The following is a 21,264-nucleotide window of genomic DNA, read 5'->3' on the forward strand; positions in this document are numbered from 1 at the left end:
GATGTATATGGTGTTGTCTTTGTGAAAATAAGGAACAGACAAGGGGGTAGAAATTGGAATTTTCTGTTCTATTTCCTTCACAAAATTCTAAGGCAGTTGCCAGTAAGTTTGCCAACGCAAACTGGATCATATTACCCAAAGACAGGCAGACAAACAGCAACAGATCAACTCAACTAAGGTAATATTCAAAGTTCAATCTTGGCCAACACTGAATTCTGGCAGAATTTGTCATGTACCTAACATTTCATATCCAAAAATTACTCAAAAATAATTTCTACCCCAAGGAAAGTTTTATTACCAAACATCTACATTGGTCGCATTCTCAAGGCTCTACTTACAACCAGACTGGAGTGCAAACTGAAAGGAGCCATTAAAAAAAGACTAGTTCATACAACAGACACACTCAGCAGTTTTTTTTAGGGGGGGCGGTGAGATTTCAAAAAAAAATCTTATGACAATTTGCAATCTTATGGAACATACCTTAAAAAAATGCTCATCGGTTAAGGCCAGTTCACATGCTGCAACATTATGCAACAAGTTGACTCATTTCAAAACTCCCCTTGTAATTCAGAGCACTTTGCTGTGCTGCACTCACACTTGATATGCAGAAGTACCATTGTAACAACTGGTATACAGGAATATATGCCAATTAGGTCTATATGCAAGATGCAGAGAAGAGAGAGGCAGACAGTCAATTTAGGCCTTTGTTGAAGCCATTTTCTAACAGGTTTCCTGAAGGTGCTCAAGAATTAGAAGTTACTTCTTCCTCTAATCTGTTTTTATAGAAAAGCTTGTAATTTTATCACATTGAGGTTCCAAAGATCAAGTATTTAACATGTAGAACCAGAAGATGCATCTTAGCACTCCACATTGAACTACATCTTGAATGAAAGAACTTCGAACAGTGTAGCACAGGAACAGGCCCTCGGTCCACCACGTCTGTCGACCATGATGCCATTCTAAACTCATTCCACCTGCCTGCACATGGTTTATATCCCTTTATTTCCGCGTCTGTTCGCGTGTCTGTCTAAATGATGCTAAGCTAGCCTTTGAAATTGACCCAGTCGGTTTGTCATTATATTTAAAGAAATTACAGAATTAATTACTTTGTTAAACAGTAACATAATCATAGACTCAAAGAATCCCTACAGTGCAAAAGGCATCCATTTGGACCATGGAATTCAGACCAAACCCTCCAATGAGTATCATACCTCCCTACTCTACCCCATTTACCATGGCTAATCCAACAAACTTATGTGCAGGATTCCAATCCTCTTACCTGCTCTCGGAGAAAGTGAGGACTGCAGATACTGGAGATCAGAGTCAAAAAGCGTGGTGCTGGAAAAGCACAGCAGGTCAGACAGCACCTGAGAAGCAGGAGAGTTGACATTTCAAGCATGAGCTCTTCATCAGGAATTGGTGGGGAGGAGGGGCAAAGGGGCAAAGAGATAAATGGGAGGGGGATAGGACTTGGGCGAAGGTGGCTGGGAATACGATAGGTAGATGAAGGTGGGGGATGATGGTGATAGGCTGACCACTCCCCCCTCCGCCAAGGAGCTGCCTCATCTTCTGCCTTGGACCCCCCCCCCCAAAACCACATGGGATCAATGTTGATTTCACCAGTTTCCTCATTTCTCCTGCCTCCACCTTATCCCAGATTCAACCCTCTAAGTCGGCACCATCCTCTTAAACTGTCCTACCTGCCCATGTCCTTTTGCACCTATCCATTCCACCTTATCACCACCACCTTCATCTAACTATTGCATTCCCAGCTATCTTCTATCAGCCCCACACCCTTCCCATATATCTCTCAGCCCCACCCTACCCCTATTCCTGATGAAGAGCTCATGCTCAAAACGTTGACTCTCCTGCTCCTCGGATGCTGCCTGACTGACTATGCTTTTCCAGCACCACACTATTCGACTCTTGTAAGCGTACTATTTATATGGCTAGTTCAGTTTAGTTTCTGATCAATTAAGAACGCAGGATGTTAACAATCAGGAGATTCAGTGATAGCAATGCCATTAAACATCAAAATGTTAACAATGATGGCTAGATTTTCTCTCAGTCATTACCTGGCACTTGTGACACAAGTATTATTGGCCCAAGTTTGAATATTGTCTAGGTCTTATTGCATATGGTCACAGACTGCTTCAGTATAAGAGGATGTATAATTGGTGCTGACCATTATGCAATCAGTGATCGTACCCTTTTTTGAGCTCACAATGAACCACTGTTGAAGCAGCTGAAGACACTATCTGATAAACTCTTATGGTGACTTCCTAGAGCCAAGATAACTATCCAATAACCATCTTTCTTTGTACTAGGTATAACTCCAATTAACAGACAGATTCCAAATCCTCCACCCCGATTCCAATGATTCCAGTTGTCCTGGAGTGCCTTTATCCCACACATAATTGATTGTTGCCTTGATGTCTTACAGCAGTCACTCTCAACTTCTGAAGTTCAGCTCTTTTGTCCAGGTTTGGACCAAAACTATAACAAAGTCAGGTGCTGAGTGGTGCTGGTGAAATCCATATGGAGTATCAGTGAGGAGGTTATTGCTAATACCACCTGATTGCAATGGAGGATGACCCCTTCCATCAGTTTGCTAATGATAGAGATTAATCTGCTGAGTGATAATCAGCCAGAGTGGAAATGTCCTATTTATTGTGCACTGTGCATACCTGGTCAATTTTCCACATTGTAAGGGGGTGTCAACAGTTTGGCTCAGGGTGCAGCTAGTTTTGGAGTACAAATCTTTAGGACTATTGCCAGTATGTTGTCTGAGCCCAAAGCCTTTGCAGTATCCAGTGTCTTCAGTTGTTTCCCAATCTCTCATGGAATGAACTGAGTTGATTGGAAATTGGCATCTGTGATGCATGGAACCACAGGACATCTAACTGAAAATGAATATTCAAGCCTTATTTCAGCCTTATCTCTTGCACAGATATGTTCAACTCATTTGTGGTTCAAAAGAAAATTCTAATACTCCCTCCTTTACCCAAAGTCAGACTCATGTTACATTATAGTTTCACAGCAAGTGAAATCTCTAAAGTGATGAAACTTCACCTGCGAGTCCAAGTAAAGACTGTCAGACCATGTCAGGCATCTTAACTGAACCTGATCTTGCCTTTATCTGATAGGAGTACCTGAGTAGGAATCCGTGCCTGCAATCGGTAGGATGGACCAAAAATGATGTGGTTTTTTCCAGGCTGGAGACATTGACACAAAATACATATCACCAATCATTACAATTTGAATCAAATAAGTCTACATCAATCAGGAACCTAATATAGAGCCTCCTGGTCTATGTAGACAATAGACGATAGGTGCAGGAGTAGGCCATTCTGCCCTTCGAGCCTGCACCACCATTCAATATGATCATGGCTGATCATCCTCAATCAGTATCCTGTTCCTGCCTTATCTCCATAACCCTTGATTCCACTATCCTGGACAGCTCTATATAACACTTTCTTAAATGAATCCAGAGACTGGGCCTCCACTGCCCTCTGGGGCAGAGCATTCCACACAGCCACCACTCTCTGGGTGAAGAAGTTTCTCCTCATCTCTGTCCTAAATGGCCTACCCTGTATTTTTAAGCTGTGTCCTCTGGTTCGGCACTTACCCATCAGCGGAAACATGTTTCCTGTCTCCAGAGTGTCTAATCCTTTAATAATCTTACACGTCTCAATCAGATCCCCTCTCAGTCTTCTAAAATTAAGGGTATACAAGCCCAATCGCTCCAGTCTTTCAGTGTAAGGTAGTCCCACCATTCCAGGAATTGACCTAGTGAACCTACGCTGCACTCCCTCAATAGCCAGAATGTCTCAGAACCACACATTTAAAAGGTGCTTCCCATAGGGAAGCCATTGCTAGCAATTCTAACTAATCTACATTGATTGCATTTGAGAATTTACCATAAATGCATCACATTTGCCAACTAAATATTGAAGGAATAATTCTAGTAGTATTTAAATTAGTACGAGACTCAAAATTCAAATTAATATTAATAGATTAAACCCCATTCAAGGCTTGAGCACATTGTACTGAGCAAATGCTGCATGACTGCAAGTGCAACATTTTGGATAAGGTGCTAAACTACACTCCTATTTGTTAGATGGACATGACTCCTCCCATGGTATAATACAAAATTTGCAAAGATGCTTTTTCCAATGTCTTAGCCAGTATTTATTCAAACAGGGAAGGCGGTCTTGGAGTAGTTCTTTTTTAAACTTCACTCATGGGACGTGGATGCTGCTGGTTGGCCAGTGTTTACTGTCCATCCCCAGTTGCCCTTGAGAAGGTGGTGGTGAGCTGCCTCTTGAACCACTGACATCCCTGTGCTATAGATAGACTCATGATGTGGGACTGAATTCCAAGATTCTAACTTAACAGTGAGGAATGGCAATATACTTTCAAGTCAGGATGGTGAGTGGCTGGGAGGGAAATCTGCAGGTGGCGGTATTCTGATGTATCCGCTGCCCTTGTCCTGCTAGATGGAAGTGGTCATGTGTTTGGAAGGTGCTATCGAAGGATCTTTGGTGAATTTTTGCAGTGCATTTTGTAGCTGTTACTGAGTGGAGGGAGTGGACGCTTCTGGATGTGGTGTCAATCAAAAGCTACTTCATTCTGAATAGCATTATGCTTCTTCAGTGTTGTTAGAGCTGCAATCATCTGAACAAATGGGGAGTACTCCATCACACTGCTGACTTGTGTCTTGTAGTTGGTGAGGTAAAAACAATGACTGCAGATGCTGGAAACCAGATTCTGGATTAGTGGTGCTGGAAGAACACACCAGTTAGAGCACAGCAGTTCAGGCAGCATCCAAGGAGCTTCGAAATCGATGGAACGTCGATTTCGAAGCTCCTTGGATGCTGCCTGAACTGCTGTGCTCTTCCAGCACCACTAATCCAGAACCTTGTAGTTGGTGGACAGGCTTTGAGGAATCAAGAACTGAGCTACTCACCACAGCATTCCTAGCCTCTGACCTGTTTGCGTAGCCAGTGTTTATTTGGTGAGTCCAGTTGACCTTCTGATCAACGGCAACCCCCAAGATGTTGATAATGGGGCAGTCATGGTAGCATCACTGAATGTGCAAATGTTACTTACCACTTGTCAACCCAAGCCTGGATATTGTCCAGTTTTAGTTGCACTTGAACATGGACTGCTTCAGTATCTGAGGAGTTACAAATGTAGCTGAACATTGTACAACCAGTTGCAAACATCCCCACTTCTGACAGTGGGAAGGTACTTGATGAAGCAGTTGAAGATAGTCGGGCCCAGGATAATAAGTGAGGAACTCCTACAGAGATGTCCTGAAGCCAAGGTGACTGACCTCCAACAATCACAACCATCATCCTATATCCAACCAGCAGAGGTTATGATCCAATTCCCATTGATTCCAGTTTTGCTAGGGCTCCTTGATGTCACATTTGGTCAAACATGGCCTTGATACCAAGAACTGTCACTCTTACCTTACGTGTGAAATTCAGCTCTTTTGTCCATATTTAAACTAAGGTTTTAGTGAGATTAGGTGATGATTGGCCCTGACAGAACCCAAACTAGGCAGCAGTGAACAGATTGTTGCTAAGCAGGTTTTACTTGATAGAACTGTTGATGACACCTTCCATCACGTTACTGATGATCGAGAGTAGATAATGAGGTGGTAAGTAGCCAGGTTGGATTTGTCCTGCTTTCCATGTACAGAACATTTGGCAAGTTTCCACCTTGTTGGGTAGATGCCATTGTTGCAACTGTACTCAAATAGCTTGGGTAAATGGACTACTAATCCAGGGCTCAAACCTTTGTATTTGCTAACTGAATGGCATACTTACCAAAATTGCCACCATGACAACACTTCAAAAATATTTAACTGGTTGGCTGCAAGTGCTTTGGGGCAACCTGGATTTGAGAGAAAATGTACATTAGTACTTTAAATGTTGTTAATTATCTGAAAATGCTTTATTTATTTTCCCTTTTCTAAAAATATGGCTTTTTTTGGACATTCACTATTTTGCAGCAACAACTCTAAAATAGATTACCGCCTCTCTCAGATTGAAGATTATTTCATTTGCCTTTCTCCAGTGCTCACTTTCTGTCTGGCAATTAAACAATCACAAATGGAATTCAGTGTCCTAACAAGTCCTTGACTCATTCACTTGCTGCTTCTCGGAGTAACAAGATAACGAGAAGACATATCAAGGAGGGGGAGGAATTTCAGCAAAAATATTTTTAAAAATCTAATTCAATATTGCTGTACACTGCATTATGCCTGATAACACACTGTTCCAAGACACACAGTTTCCATCACTACAACCATTCTAAGTAATACACCACTTTTCTTCCTCAGGGTGTATAATGTCACAATTGTTAAGATCAATGTCCATCTGGCAGAAAACAAGGCCAAGACTTGAAAATATCTGTGGAGTTCAACAAGCTCATTCATGAGGATTTGTTTCTCTCCATTAAACTGCACCCGAACTGTCAGTTGTCCAGGTATGAGTGACAACACTACGCCAGTACCTTTATTCTTGAGCAAACGCGAAAAAGATAACAAGCAACCTCATGCAAGAGTTTCCAATAAATAGTAGACCTGCAAGTCAAATGCACTCTAAAACAGCACTGTGAAGAAATTAAAGCTAAATCTCAAAAACTTAAATCAGTCCTAGTAGTGAACAGACTTGTATCCAATAATCAGCATTTGTCAATTTGGACCACATTTCAGTATGCTGGATCACACTGGCACTACAGTAGATAGACTAAGTGCCAAATCCAGAAAAAGGTAAAGAATACATGGATCTAAGCTCTTATTGAGAAGCTAAACATTGTCCAATTGGAGATTCAAGATGGCGACAACCCAGTAGGTCTGAATCTGCTAAGCTGTCCCCAGGACCCAGACAAAGTGGGGTACCTACCCTCCCCTCAGCCTTTTTCCCAGCTGCTATAGCCATTTTGCACCAAACATTCTAAAATGACTAAAGGTACAGGATCACTTACTTCGCACCAAGAAGGGTAATAATATGGGGGTGGAACAGGTTAGTTGTCCACTTATATTTTCCGTGTTATAAGTAGTTGGTATTTGTTTATCTAACTTTGCGATGTCTGGGCCGAGGGCATGGCTTTAGCTGGAAGGAGTCATGGTGGAATTTTTGGATGGTAGGAGTGCCCCCTATGGACAAGGGGTGGGATGTCTCCTTTTATTTGTGCTTTAATGTTATTATTTCGTAGGAGTTTTTAGTGGTTTTGATTTAGTTGTTTCTAAGGTTGTATTTTTAAATTTATGTGAATTGTTTAAGGTCTCTACTCAATGCTTTTTGAGTGGGGTTCTTCCTCCTGGGGGATCTCGGACTTCCTTGAACGATCATGGCTAGCCATTCGTTTAAATGGTGCACCTGGAATGTTAAAGGGAGCCAATTACCAATTAAAATGAAAAAGATACTATCAAGCCTTAAAAAAAAGAGGGTTGATGTACCCTTTTACAAAAGACACACAAAAGACAAGGAACATTTGAAGCTGCAGCAGGGAGGATTTGGTCAGGTGTTCTTTTCATCTTTCAATTGAAAAAGTAGGGGAGTGGCCATTCTTATCCAGAAGAATCTTCCATTCAAATGTTAAGCCAGATAAGAGACGAGTCCAGACAGTTTATAATACTTAAAGCCCTAATATATAGAGAGGAGTACGGGATTTTGAATGTATTTTACCCCCCCCACCCTCGGCACATCCTTTTAAAATCGTAACCAATGCGCTCTCCAGGTTGATGGCCCTTGGGGTGCATCACATAATTATAGGGGGAGATTTTAATTGTATTATCAATCCCAAGGTGGACAGGATACCTAGGAGTTCTGCGGGTATATCTCTGCGATCTAGGCAGTTGGCTGATCTGAATAGGGAGTTGGGAATGTGTGGAGGTGTCTTCACCCATAGGGTAGACTTTACTTTTATTCTAACCCACACAAGTGCCATACCAGAATCAATATTTTTTTTGTCCCCTCAACCTTTCTGAGTTCGATATATTGTCCTGTAAAATAGGGAATATAACTATTTCCAACCATGCAGCAGTGTATATGGACGTCAAGACTAGTGGTGATAAGATGGGCTCCCGACATTGGCGTATGGACCCTTTCCTATTGAAGGATAGTAAGTTCATAGAATATTTCTCGCAAAAATTTAAAGCTTTCTGGGACATTAATTCAGGTACGGCCAGTAACCCATCAGTGATGTGGGAGACTGCTAAGGCATATGCGCACGGCTTGATTATCTCATATTCTGCAACCAGAAACGACAGAAGGGAGAACAACAGCGTCAGCTTGAGGCTCGTCTGAAGGCAGCTGAGTCAGTGTATATTGATAGGCCATCCATTACTAAATTACAGCAGATTACAGCCACCAGGTCTACTTTGAATGCCACACTTATTCAAACAGCAAAGATTGGGATACTATTTGCGAAGCAGACATTATTTGAGTATGGCAATAAGCCGGGCAAGTATCTAGCATACCTTGCCAGAAAGAAAAAGGCTCCCCAATCCATTACATCTATTGGAGAAGGTGCTGGTACTTTGATTTGTGATTCTGAAAAGATCAATGCAGCTTTTAGAAAATTCTATTTTGAACTGTATCAGTCAGTAGGCTGTGAGGATAGAGCAATGAAGATGGAGTCTTTTTTTTAAAGAATCTAGACCTCCCGGACGTTACCTCGGAGCAGATGTCTTTTTTGAATGCCCCTTGACAATTCAGGAAGTGCAGGAGGCGGTTAGGCAGCTCCAGAGCGGCCAAGCACCCGGGCCAGATGAATTTCAGTTTGAGTTCTATAAAGAGTTTATAGACGAATTGGTCAGATCACTTATAGACATGTGTCCCCCCCCACCCTCTCTGAGAGAAGCAAATATCTCTCTCATCCTTAAGAAAGGAAAAGCCCCAGATGACAATACTTCATACAGGCCTGTAACCCTTATTGATTAGATAGATTAGATTCCCTAAAGTGTGGAAACAGGCCCTTCGGCACAACAAGTCCACACCGACCCTCCGAAGAGTAACCCACCCAGACTCATTTCCCTCTGACTAATGCATCTAGTAATATGGACAATTTAGCATGGCCAATTCACCTAACCTACACATCTTTGGACTGTGGGAGGAAACCGGACCACCCGGAGGAAACCCACGCAGACACGGGGAGAATGTGCAAACTCCACATGGATAATCTCCCAAGGGTGGAGTCGAACCTGGGACCCTGGTGCTGTGAGGCAGCAGTGCTAAGCACTGAGCCACCATGCCGCCCTGTTGAATGTGGACTTCAAAATTCTCTCAAAAATGCGAGCACTAAGACTGGAGAGGGTTTTACCATTTATTACAAAAGAGGAATTGATGGGGTTTATTAAAGGTCACAGATCTACTAATAATAATAGAAGAGTGTTAAATATGGCACAAGTCTGCCAGCAAAGTGCAATATCGGGATTAGTCATCTCCCTAGATGCAGAGAAGGCATTCGACCGGGTGGAACGGCCATACCTTTTTTATACTATGGAGTGGTTTGGCATTGGAGAGGTTTTTAGCAAATGGGGTGCAGTGTTGTATAGCGACCCAAAAGCAGCGGTGATTACCAACGGCATAAGATCAGATAGTTTTAGTGTTGGCAGAGGTTGTCGTCAAAGATGCCATCTCTCGGCACTACTATTTACACAAGTGATCGAACTGCTGGTGAGAGCCATCCAAACTGGCCCCAATATAAGGGCCCCTGAGATAGTAATTTTATGCTTGCCTGATCCTCTTTATGCGGATGACGTTCTTTTTTTAAATGATCCATTGACACCTGTAACCACTTGAATTAAGCGATGCAATTTATTGGATATGTTTTCAGGGTACAAAATTAATTTTATGAAATCAGAGGCCATGTGCTAGAAGGTCTTAGCAGCATATCCAACTTTGCGGATGGATCCCGCTTCCCCTCTCAGTGGTCACTGGGAGGTTTTCTCTATTTAGGTATTTTTATTAGCCCAGTATTTGGTCAGCTCTATAAAGCTAATTGTACGCATTTATTAGAAAAAAATAAGACAGGACCTCCAACGTTGGGAAGAGCTCCCAATATCCTGGTTAGGAAGAATAGCTTTGGTCAAGGTGAATATTCTTCCTCACCTATTAGAGAGAATGCTTCCTTTGATGTTGCTGAGACAGGCGCTGCGTAAGCTTTATGGTTGGCCGTTTGGAATCATAGACAGCACCTTATTAAATTAGATAAGTTGCAACTCCCACAAGTAACGGGAGGTCTAGATTTTCCAAATGTTAGGAAGTACCAACTGAGCTCCCTACTATCATATGTGGCTGATTGTGGATCACAAGAGACCCAATCAATTTGGCTGGATATCGAGGCTTCCCAAGCAAAATGCCCCCTCATCAATCTATTATTTATGGATAAGATGAGAATTATCACGGATCATTGTAGAAACCCGATTGTCCTAAACACAATCAAAGCTTGGGAGGATGATACGACAAGTCAGGGTAATATACAAAAAAACCTTCTCCTTTATTCCTATAGTGGGAACATTGGGATTTCAGCCAGGCTTGACAGATGCTGAATTTAAAATTTGGGAGTCCAGAGGAATCTCCTGCTTTGGAGATCTGTTCAATGGGGATGTCATGATGTCCTTCGAACAGTTGCGCCAGAATTTTGGGTTGTCTAGCAAGCATCTCCTTCGATATTTTAAAGTACGAGACTTCATACAAAAAAAGATCATATTGATGACTAATCCTTACAAATCAGATATGGAAAGGAGTGTGCTTCAGCCAATGGGTGCACCCTCAGTCAGTATTCTCTATTACTCGCTTGGTAATAAGGTATCGAAGGACACGGAATGGCTATATAAAAACTGGACTCAAGAATTAGGGATGGAAATCTCCTTAGAGATGTGAGAAGATATCTAGGAAAATGCCAGGAAGATCTCTACCTGCAAGAGGACTCAACCTATGGGATGAGCTGCCAGAGGAAGTGGAGGAGGTTGGTACCATTGAAACATTTAAAAGGCATTTGGATGGGTATATGAATAGGAAGGGTTTGGAGGGATATGGGCCGGATGCTGGCAGGTGGGACTAGATTGGGTTGGGATATCTGGTCAACAAGGACAGGTTGGACTGAAGGGTCTGTTTCCATACTGCACATCTCTATGACTCTATTCAATTGAAGATACTTCATAGGGCTCATATAGCATCACAGCAGCTTGCAAAGTTTAAGACAGGAGCATCCCCAATGTGCCCTAAACATAAAATAGAAGTTGGTATTCTCACTCATTGTTTGTGGACATGCCATAAGATTCATAGATACTGGGACACTAGCGAACGCCTAGGCGACGATTTTGGGAACAGAGATCGGGTTGGACCCGGTGTCTCTCATTTTGGGCTTTCCAAATCTTCTTTCTCTAGATGTATATGAGAAGAAACTGTTTACTATCCTCTCCTTTTGTGAGAGGAAAAACATTTTAGCAAGCTGGGTATCGGAAAGTCCCCCAGGACTTACAAATTGGCATAGGATAGTTACGGAACATATTCCCCTGGACTTCCTTATGAACATGGTGCACCAAAAAACTGAACTGTTTTATAGAACATGGCAGTCCTTCTTGAACAACACTGATGCAGATGCATCAGCCATACTGTCTAGGGCCTTTGTTTAGTCATGGGGATGATGCTTGTCGGTTCAGGGGCCCCTGGGAGGAGGAATCCCGTATAAACACGGGTCTTGTTATGATTTGATATAATTTTATTTTGAATGCTTTTTTTTTATTTACCTTTTGTTGTTAGTTATGTACTATACTGTAGTTTTTTTTTTAAATATATAGAGTCCTTTTTCTTATACCTTACTTTGTGTTTTGGTAGTCTGTAGAGCAGATTAGTAATTAGTTTTCTTAATTTATATCATTTGTTACCATAATGTAAAGTGGCTACACTATTTTGTATTAGTTTTGTAATTTTGTTTAAAAAAACCCCAAAAACCTTTTCTTTTCAGCAAAAATTTATTTTAAGAAAAGTTGTCCAATTGATTGCTTCTATTGCTTGCAGATGATGACAGTATTAAATTTATTCAAATAGTAATTTTATGGTAGAAAAAAGCTTCATAGAAGTGTATTCAGACAGAAATTTAATAATGAGCCAAAACATACAGATATTTGATGAATGATTTAAAACCTTATTCAAAGAGTTAAGTTTTAAACATTACTTTTGGAAGCAAAGTTGTAGAGGAGTCCTAAGCGTGGGGTGAATGGAGTGAGAAATGCAGAGGGGACAAGAGCAATAGAGGTATCATATACATGCTGGAGAAGTAATAAGTCCGGAGAGTTAGACAATGAAGGTGTTCACATTTGAAAATTTTAATTTAGAGGCACTGGGGGACTAGGTCAATGAGCACAAAGTCAAGAGTGAGTAGGATTTTTGAATGACAGTGGAGTTTTAAGATAATGTTTATCAAATGGATGATCAAAGGCAGGATAGGAGAGCAATATAATAAAATACAAATCTAAAACAATTAAGGACTTTGGCAGCAATAGGTGAAGGCAGGATTGGAGATGGACCCTACTAAGAAAGTTGAAAGACTTTATGATGGAATGAATATAGGGTTAGAATCTGAGCATTGTGAAGAGTCAACTCCAACCTATACCAGAAGTCATGGAGGAGAATGGAATCGTGAGAAGGGTATAGCATTTGTGAGGAGGGGTCAGAGACAATGTTTTCAATCTTCTCAATGCACTTACTTGAAGAAAGAAATTGCTCTTCATCCAAAACAGAATGTTGGGCAAACAGATTAATAAAATGAGGATAGTGAAGGGGACCAATAGGTACTGGAAATGTAGAACAGAGTATCAAAATATATGTGGAGCCTAACACAAAATCTGAGGATATCAATGAGATGATCAAAGGCAGGCCAGGAAAGCAATATAATAAAATATAAATCTAAAACAAATAATGTTAATGAACTGCAGTGTTGAGAGGGAAATAAGGTAAACAAGGATAGATTCTTGGGAACTCCAAAGATAATGGTGCAGGATGGGTGATGCAATTGCTCAATGGAGCTGAATGAAAACAGACATATTAAGTCACATTCAACTGAACAACAAGGCAGCTTTAAGGCATTAGAAGAGGATGATGTGATCAAAAAGTTGAAGAGATGCCAAGAAGGACAAGTGTGGAATAATGCATTGCTATTACAATTGCAATCACAGAAGAGGTTATTTATGACCTTGAATAGTGTTGATTCAGCAACATGGTAGGTCAGAAACCAGAAGTACAGATTCAAACATAGAGCTATGGGAAACAGTTTTGCAATTCAGGGGCTGACAGAAAACATACTCAAGAATTTAAAGGAAGTTCGAGCTTGGGCATAAAAGACAAGAGAAAAGTTAAAATGGGATAGTGGGATTATATTCCACTCCCATCCCTCCCAAACGGATAAGAAAAACAAACTTGTCAAACATCACTTGTTATTATCCTGCTTGATAAAGAATTGCATGTTTGTATTCTGGTAGAATTTATATACCACTTTGAAAAATAGCGTTCAGTTTATACTTTTATTGCATTTGGTTTCAACAATTTAGACATTGTTTAATAATTATGTTATTTACAATTTCATCATATTCAGTAAATATCACATTTATTGTAAAACTGGAAAGTAACAAACTGACAAGATCTCTGACAATGGAAATCAAAGAGGAGACATTTTGAGTCATATTCATTTTCAGGAACAGCAAGATAAAAACAAATGAGATCTTTAAAATTCTGAACCATTCTAAATGTTTTTGTTTACATTTTTTATACTTGTGGTATTTCTCATTTCTCCTCATCCCTCCCAAAGACACTGATTTCTACAACTCTGAGCAAACCAAGAGCTTATCCCAGGACATTTTCTGCTGCCACCTCTTTTGAAACCCCACAATATAGGGTGTCAGAGACAGATCTGCCAGCTTTCAGTCTGTTAATATTAAGAGCTAGTACTGTAGAAATTAAATTCTTCAATTGCATTAGATGCTTGTTTCCCCATTATTTTGAGAGTTTTGTCTTCCACCATAAAAACCACGTACAAGGTATTTATTTAACATGCTACTTAGAACTAGAGGGCATAGGTATAGGGTGAGAGGAAAAAGATATAAAAGGGACCAATGGGGCAGCTTTTTCATGCAGAGGGCGGTGCGTGTATGGAATGAGCTGCCAGAGGATGTGGTGGAGGCTGGTACAATTGCAACATTTAAAAGGCATCTGGATGGGTATATGAATAGGAAGGGTTTCGAGGGATGTGGGCCATGTGCTGGCAAATGGGGTCTACGTTAGGTTGGGGTATCTGGTCAGCATGGACGAGTTGGACCGAAGGGTCTGTTTCCATGCTGTACATCTCCATGAATCGATCCTGCCTCACGCATTAAATGTCTCACATTTACTTTCCTATTCTCCTCTAATTCTTCCTGAAAATATTAGAATAAACTAGCAAGTAGTAAAAAAAAGCAAATTCTATTTTCTCCATCACATTTTTGATAACCCTTTGCCTGGTATCTAAAACTTCCAATCTTCTGACTTACTAATGTTATCGAGGATATTACGAAACACAATTTAGACAATTCTTAAGCGATAGGCAGACCTTTCTCATAAAGCTCTATTTCACAACATAATATATATTTGTTGATGAATATGAACTAATTAAACGTTTGCTACTGCCTAAGTTCCAAACAAAAGCCATTTGGCCCTCATACCTATGTTAGTCGGCTTTACGTTTAATATTGCACTTTCGGGACTTGTGTACATTATTGCTTAAAAATGTGTTGCTGGAAAAGCGCAGCAGGTCAGGCAGCATCAAAGGAATAGGAGAACCGACGTTTCGGGCATATGCCTGAAACGTCGATTCTCCTATTCCTTTGATGCTGCCTGACCTGCTGCGCTTTTCCAGCAACACATTTTTAAGCTCTGATCTCCAGCATCTGCAGTCCTCACTTTCTCCTTGTGTACATTATTCTCAAACTCAATATATTATTTTCACCCTTCCCTAGGGGACCCATTCCTAGGAGATTACTAACACTCAATGCCCAAGACTAGATCTAAAATAGTCTCTTCCCTGGTTTGTTCCACAACATGTTGTTCTAAGAAACTGGCTCAAATTAATTCCATGAATTTATGTCCCTAACTACCTAAGTTGATTTGCTTTGTCCAATCCATATGAGTATTAAAGTCCTTTATGGTAATTTAATTGCCTTTGCTATAAGCTCCTTTTATTTCTCGATTAATACCCTGTCCACCAATATAGCTATTATTAGGGAGCATAAAGACTACTCACATAAGTACTTTTCCCCCTTGTTATTTCTTATCTCTACTCACATTGATTCCACTTACAAACATCCTCTCTCACTATTGTCCTCAAGTCATCCTTTATCAAAGCGAAACTCCTTCTCCTTTTCAATTTTATCCATCTTTTCCAAATGTCACATACCCTAGAATATTTCTTTACTATCCTGGTCTCCTCACAAACTCCTTTGTAATAGCTGTTAGTTCAAACCCTTTGGTTCTATTTGTGCCAACAATTCATCTATTTTGTTAGAAATGCTTTGAGCAGTAAAAGTGTCTTTAATTTGAACTTTTACAGATTTTCTTCAATTTTATTCACTAAAAAGTATTACCATTAAGTTTGTTGCCCCTTCTAGCTACACTTTACTCTACAGCCTTGATTTTTTTCATTAGATTCATCAATTTCACTGAGCTGAGCACTTATCACATTCTTTAAACCCCGATATCCAGCTCTAGTTCTTCAATTCACCAGGACACTAGTCCTAGCCTGGTATAAATGGAACTCATCCCAACGAAGTGTCACTTCACCTGACAAAGGAGCAGCACTCTGGAAGCTTGTGATTTTAAATAAATCTGCTAGACTATAACCTAGTGCCACGTGACTTTTAACTCTGGACAATTCAAGAAACAAACTAGGAAATTAAGAGGAAATATTGCAATGGTAGACATTCATTTTTATAGCCACATTTGAACTGCCTCGAGTAACAGGTGGCTCGAACCAAACACCTGCTTAAAAAGTTAAATGTCAAGGCTTTTCCAGCATTGTACTCAAGGTTGCCTTACTTCCTTGATTTGCAATCACAATTCTGTGCACGACTGATAACTAGAGCTGTACCGTTCTAACCTGTGGGTATTGAGTGACTCCTTGTTCAGAGATGTTATTACACACCTCTGGACCAGGTGGGACTTTAACTTGGGTCTACTGGCTCAGGAGTAGGGACATTACCACTGCACCACAACAGCCCTCCAGACTCATTTTCTTTTCCAGAAGTGCTCTCACATACAAATGATTGCTTTGCTTTTCCATCACCAAAACACCCATAGATACGGACTCTAGTTCAACAACTCAGACTAAATTTCCTTCAGCTGCAGGTATGGTTCTCTAGGATCACAATATTCTCTACAATCTTCCAAACGCTACAGCTGCAAGACACCATCTGCACCACATCCGTTTTGCTTAATTAAAGTTTACGTATTTACATCAACTCAGATTATAGGTCTTAGATCAAGTAATTAGCTAAAAAAAAAACTAATTTAAGTTCTAAACAAAAACAGAAATTGCTGGGATGGCAGCATCTGTGGAGAGAAAGTTCTGAAGACCCAAAAGTCTGCTTTCTTTCCTGAGTTTTTCTCGCAATTCCTGTTTTTGTTTCTAATTTTTAGCACCTGCAGATCTGTGGATTTTCTTTGTTTAAATTATACATAGATTACAGTAAGTGAAATAATTACCTGTAAAACTGACAAACAGAAGCATTAGGAGAAAAAGGCAGCACTTCCTATCCCCTCTAAATCAGATTTCCAACTTCTTCACTCTGTTTACGATGTAATGTGTATATGACTGCTCTGTCACGAACAACTATCTTCTTGAGGTGGGGAAAGGAGAATGTGGGGTCTCTTTAGGATGTTAGTATTTCCAAAATGACATGTGGAAGAAAACTGGGGAAGTGTATATTTCAAATAATATCTTAAAAGAATTCACTTGGTCTATTAAAATATTATTCAAAATGATTTTAATAGGGAATTAGAGGTTCAATGCCGAAGGTAATTGAATTAATCCAACATGGTTTAAGAGACTATACAAGAACTTAGTTAATCCTTTCCTACTACCATCAGGTATATGGATTCAAAGCAAACAGCAATAGAAGATGTAAAATGAAACACAAAACATTTGGTACATAAAGATTATTTTCATCAACATAAACCAAATCTATGCCAAACACTGCTCACAATAAAAGAGTCTTGCAAAATCCCATGGTATCAATCGTTCAACTGATCAATCTTTGTCCATGTATATTCAAGGACTCAAGTCCAATTTCTTCAATCCAACAATTGATCGTGCTGCAATATTTCCATACCTTAAATTAATAATAATCCTTTATCTCAAAATACATTAGTACTGAAAGTCAATTACTGAAAGTCATCTACATTAATTATTTCTTAAAATGTTTTCTTCTTGAAAAAAATGTTTCCGCACTGAAGCACTTTCCTGAAAATATCTTATCCAACTGGCTCAGTGGTTTGCACTGCTGCCTCACAGCACCAGGGTCCCAGGTTCGATTTCCGCCTCAGGCAACTGTGTGTGTGGAGTTTGCACGTTCTCCCCATGTCTGCATGGGTTTCCTTCGGGTGCTCCGGTTTCTTTCCACAGTCCAAAGATATGCAGGTCGGGTGAATTGGCTATGCTAAGTTGCCCATAGTGTTAGGTGCATTAGTCAGAGGGAAATGGGTCTGGTTGTGTTACTCTTTGGAGGGTCGGTGTGGACTGGTTGGGCCGAAGGGCCTGTGTTGACACTGTAGGGAATCTAATCTAATCATGTGAACAGTGACACTTGGTAGGCTATCCAATTGTGCAGAGCATGACAAATGGAATATAATCCAATACCCACTTACTGAATCAGTAGAGCAATTTTTCTTTCCCTTTTGGAAAACAGAAGCACCATCTGAAGGATTGCTTGATATTATTCTCTTGCACCATCCTACCAGATAGGGCAGTATAGGCAACCAGCTCCATGTGATTCTCCATAATTAATCATTAAAAATCTATAGAAATATAGTCTAGTGCATCAGTACTTTACACTTCATCTGTATCTCTCAACACTGAAGCTTGTCTCATATGCACTGTAACTGTTCTATATATTATGTAATGAGTAATGTTGAAGTGTCAAACTCAATTTTAAAAATCTAATACGTACGAGAAACCTATTGTTTTTGAAAAATTGTGCGGCCGAAGTGTACAACACAAATGGCTTGGCATGGAAACCTAAAGAGACAAACAGCAATTACTCTCCTTCCTGGGTAGACTTGCACCAAAGTTGCATGCTCAAGACCAAACTTTCAAATAGGCACATCAGTAGTACTGTACTATATGTTTTCAACCTTCTACCAAAATAACTTCGAAGGCTCATTTCAAACATTAATACCGCTGTAATAGACCTTCACAGCAAATCATATTTAAACTGATGTGCTTTCATATTCTTCTGCCACTCTTCATTCCAGACTGTAAATTAATCCTACCAATGACAAAGCAAACAGTGCTCCAGCTTGGCATCATAGAATATTTTCTCCCCCACTAGACACTTGAAAGACAAAAATTTACAATTTCACTCATTTATATTTTTGATTATTGGAACAAGTGTAATGCAACTAATCTAATTTTCACATTTACAGGTGATTGAAAGTCTAGTTACAAAACTATGTACAGAGAGAAATACTAATTCAATAAACTGAATGCAACACTTACTGTGCCGTGAGAGTTTATCTTGCTGAGCTCTCAAAATGCTGATGCTACCTTCCTTACCATGCACAGTACTATTCCTAAAATAAAACTGATATTATTTCTTCAATTACTAAAATATAATAATTTACTCTTCCACCTGTACATTCCAGTATTCTCAGTGCTTAATGATCCAGATGTACTACAAAGATCTCTCATTAAATCCTGTTTTGTGCTGAAGCTTGGGTTTGAGAGGAAGGATCAAACCAGGTTCCCTACCCCTAATGTGTATTTACTGGCTTTTGCTGAAAAGTGCCAGTAATGATTCCAATGCTCCCTTTAATCCAGATTATTGTTTTTGCTTTACTCACTTTCTAAGCTTATACATGAAGGATGCCTGTTTGGACCAGACAGGAGAGAATAAATGTGCAGTATCGCCAAGGGAAGAAAATCATGGGATACTACGTAATTAAAAATAACTGGGCATCCCTCATGAGACAAGATATTTATCCAGCAAGTAACCGAGTGTGTAGATCTGAAATGTTTTCCAATCTTTGCTGACGATGCTAGTCACTTTCTCAGTTATAGGTAACAAAACGTAATCTCACCAAAAACTTACCCAATCATCCTCTGCAAGCCACATACCACCCTAACTTGGAATTATATTGCCATTCCTCCACTGTCAACAAAGTACTGGAAGTCTCTTAAGTGCCTAGGGGTATAATGACACTTGAGGGACCACTCCAGATCAGCGTGGAACTCATGAAGAACTTAGCGAGTTTTGAGAAGTCTGATTTCAGGACTGATGGGCAGCTCTTGACCTTGATCAATTAAATATGTTTTTCATTTATCCAGATATCAAGCAAACTTCCAAAAACAAAAAATTCAACAGCAGAAATTACATTTGAGGGAGGTAGGGCTACTGATGCCATTGGACTAGTAATTCAGAGGCCTGGTCTAATGCTCTGGGGACTTGGCTGCAAATCCCACCACAGAGGATAATAGAATTTAAATTCAATGTATAAAACTGATACATTACATACACATATCATTACCAGTGCCATCAGATTACCACCAACTGACAAAATCCATCTAGTTCACTAACTGCCTTTCCTGGTCTGGCCTGCATGTGACTTCAGATCCACAGCAAATACCTCATTCTTAATGCCCTCTAAAATAGGCCTCAGTTCAAGAACAACTAGGGATAGGCAACAAATGCTGGCCTAGCCAGCAACTATCACTTTCTGTGGATAAATATAAAAAAGGTTTTTATTTCCATTTTTTTGTCATCTTGCATCTTATTTTTGCAAATATATCCATGCCCACCTTGGCCTTGTTTCTCATTATCAATAGCATTTGACTAACAGCATTTTGGCTCTCAAAACATTAGAAACAAGAACACTGCTTGAAAATCTCAACAGTCTGGCAACATCAGAGGAGAGAAATCAGAGATAACATTTTGGGTCCAGTGACAACTCTTCAGAATTGATGCAGAGCTTAAACGTTAAGTTTAAAAAATGACTGACCTTGAAAAGTTTGCAGACCTCTGGTCTGGGCTCACAAATCTAAAACAGCCATTTGAGAAAGTAGAAACTGTGTGGCTTTAACGTAGAAGTTATCAGCCAGTTTAGTAGATAGAGATGGTGAGAAAACAATTAAAATTGTTGCATTCAAAAAAAAGTTACAAAATTTACCAGGAAAGCAAAATGAGGCAGGAAAGCTTCTGTGATAGAGAAAAGTACATTTCAAGTACATGCCCATGATCCTTATTGCTAAGTTACAAATTTCTGTTACATAAGTGATGAAACACAAAGTACAGTTAGGGAATGAAAAACAGAGACCCAAAATTGTCTTAATGCATCTCTTAAGTATTAATCAAATGGCAAGAGAGTTGCTGTATTTGTAGTAAGAGCATCCAGCATTTTTGAACTTCCAAATGCCAACTGGGTCAGTTACACAAGATTTTGACAATAAAAGGTTTCTGTTCAGTAAGGTGTTAACCTTTCTTGCCAGTTCAAAAGTCCAATTCCATTACTGTATTGAATCCTATTAATAACAAAATAACAAAAACCTCAGCAAACAGGCCTAATAAAACTGCATACAGTTGAACTTGCATCAGGAGTTATGCAAGTCAAGATATATCACAAAAATAACAATTTTACATGCACTCACACCAGTGGAGCTACTCAATTGGAAGCCTAAAAGTGCATACATTTCAGTTTCAGCTACTATAACCAGCATTTTTAATAAGTTTTTTTATCCTTACCCACACAGTTAAGAACTTCTGCTTCTATGCACATCTATGGTTGGGTTAGTCAGTCATTTTTAGCACAGTAGTAATATAATATTCAATCAATTATTCAAATAAAAAATGAGATACACTTAACTTGGATAATCCAACATAAAGCCTGTGGGCCAGAATTAGTCTTCCATGCATCTCTACCCAGCTCAGACATCCACAATATACAAGTGCAAGTAAAATAAATTATGCTCCTTCAATTACTAGTAATTTCCAGCACTGTAGGA

General features: G+C 39.8%; 1 protein-coding gene across 6 annotated transcripts in view; it reads right to left on the reverse strand.

Moving 5' to 3' along the window:
• Positions 1–21,264, reverse strand: part of kcnab2a (potassium voltage-gated channel subfamily A regulatory beta subunit 2a) — a 268,478-nt gene that overhangs the window by 229,079 nt on the left and 18,135 nt on the right. The window contains exon 1 of one of the 6 annotated variants that reach the window (XM_072586343.1): positions 1,280–1,366. The exons of the other annotated variants lie outside the window; for them this stretch is intronic. The gene's annotated coding sequence lies outside the window, so the exon portion shown is untranslated. Of the gene's footprint in view, positions 1–1,279; positions 1,367–21,264 lie in introns of those variants that run through there. 6 annotated transcript variants of the gene reach the window in all.

This window comes from Chiloscyllium punctatum, chromosome 16 (genome assembly GCF_047496795.1).
Source record: "Chiloscyllium punctatum isolate Juve2018m chromosome 16, sChiPun1.3, whole genome shotgun sequence".
NCBI lineage: Eukaryota > Metazoa > Chordata > Chondrichthyes > Orectolobiformes > Hemiscylliidae > Chiloscyllium > Chiloscyllium punctatum.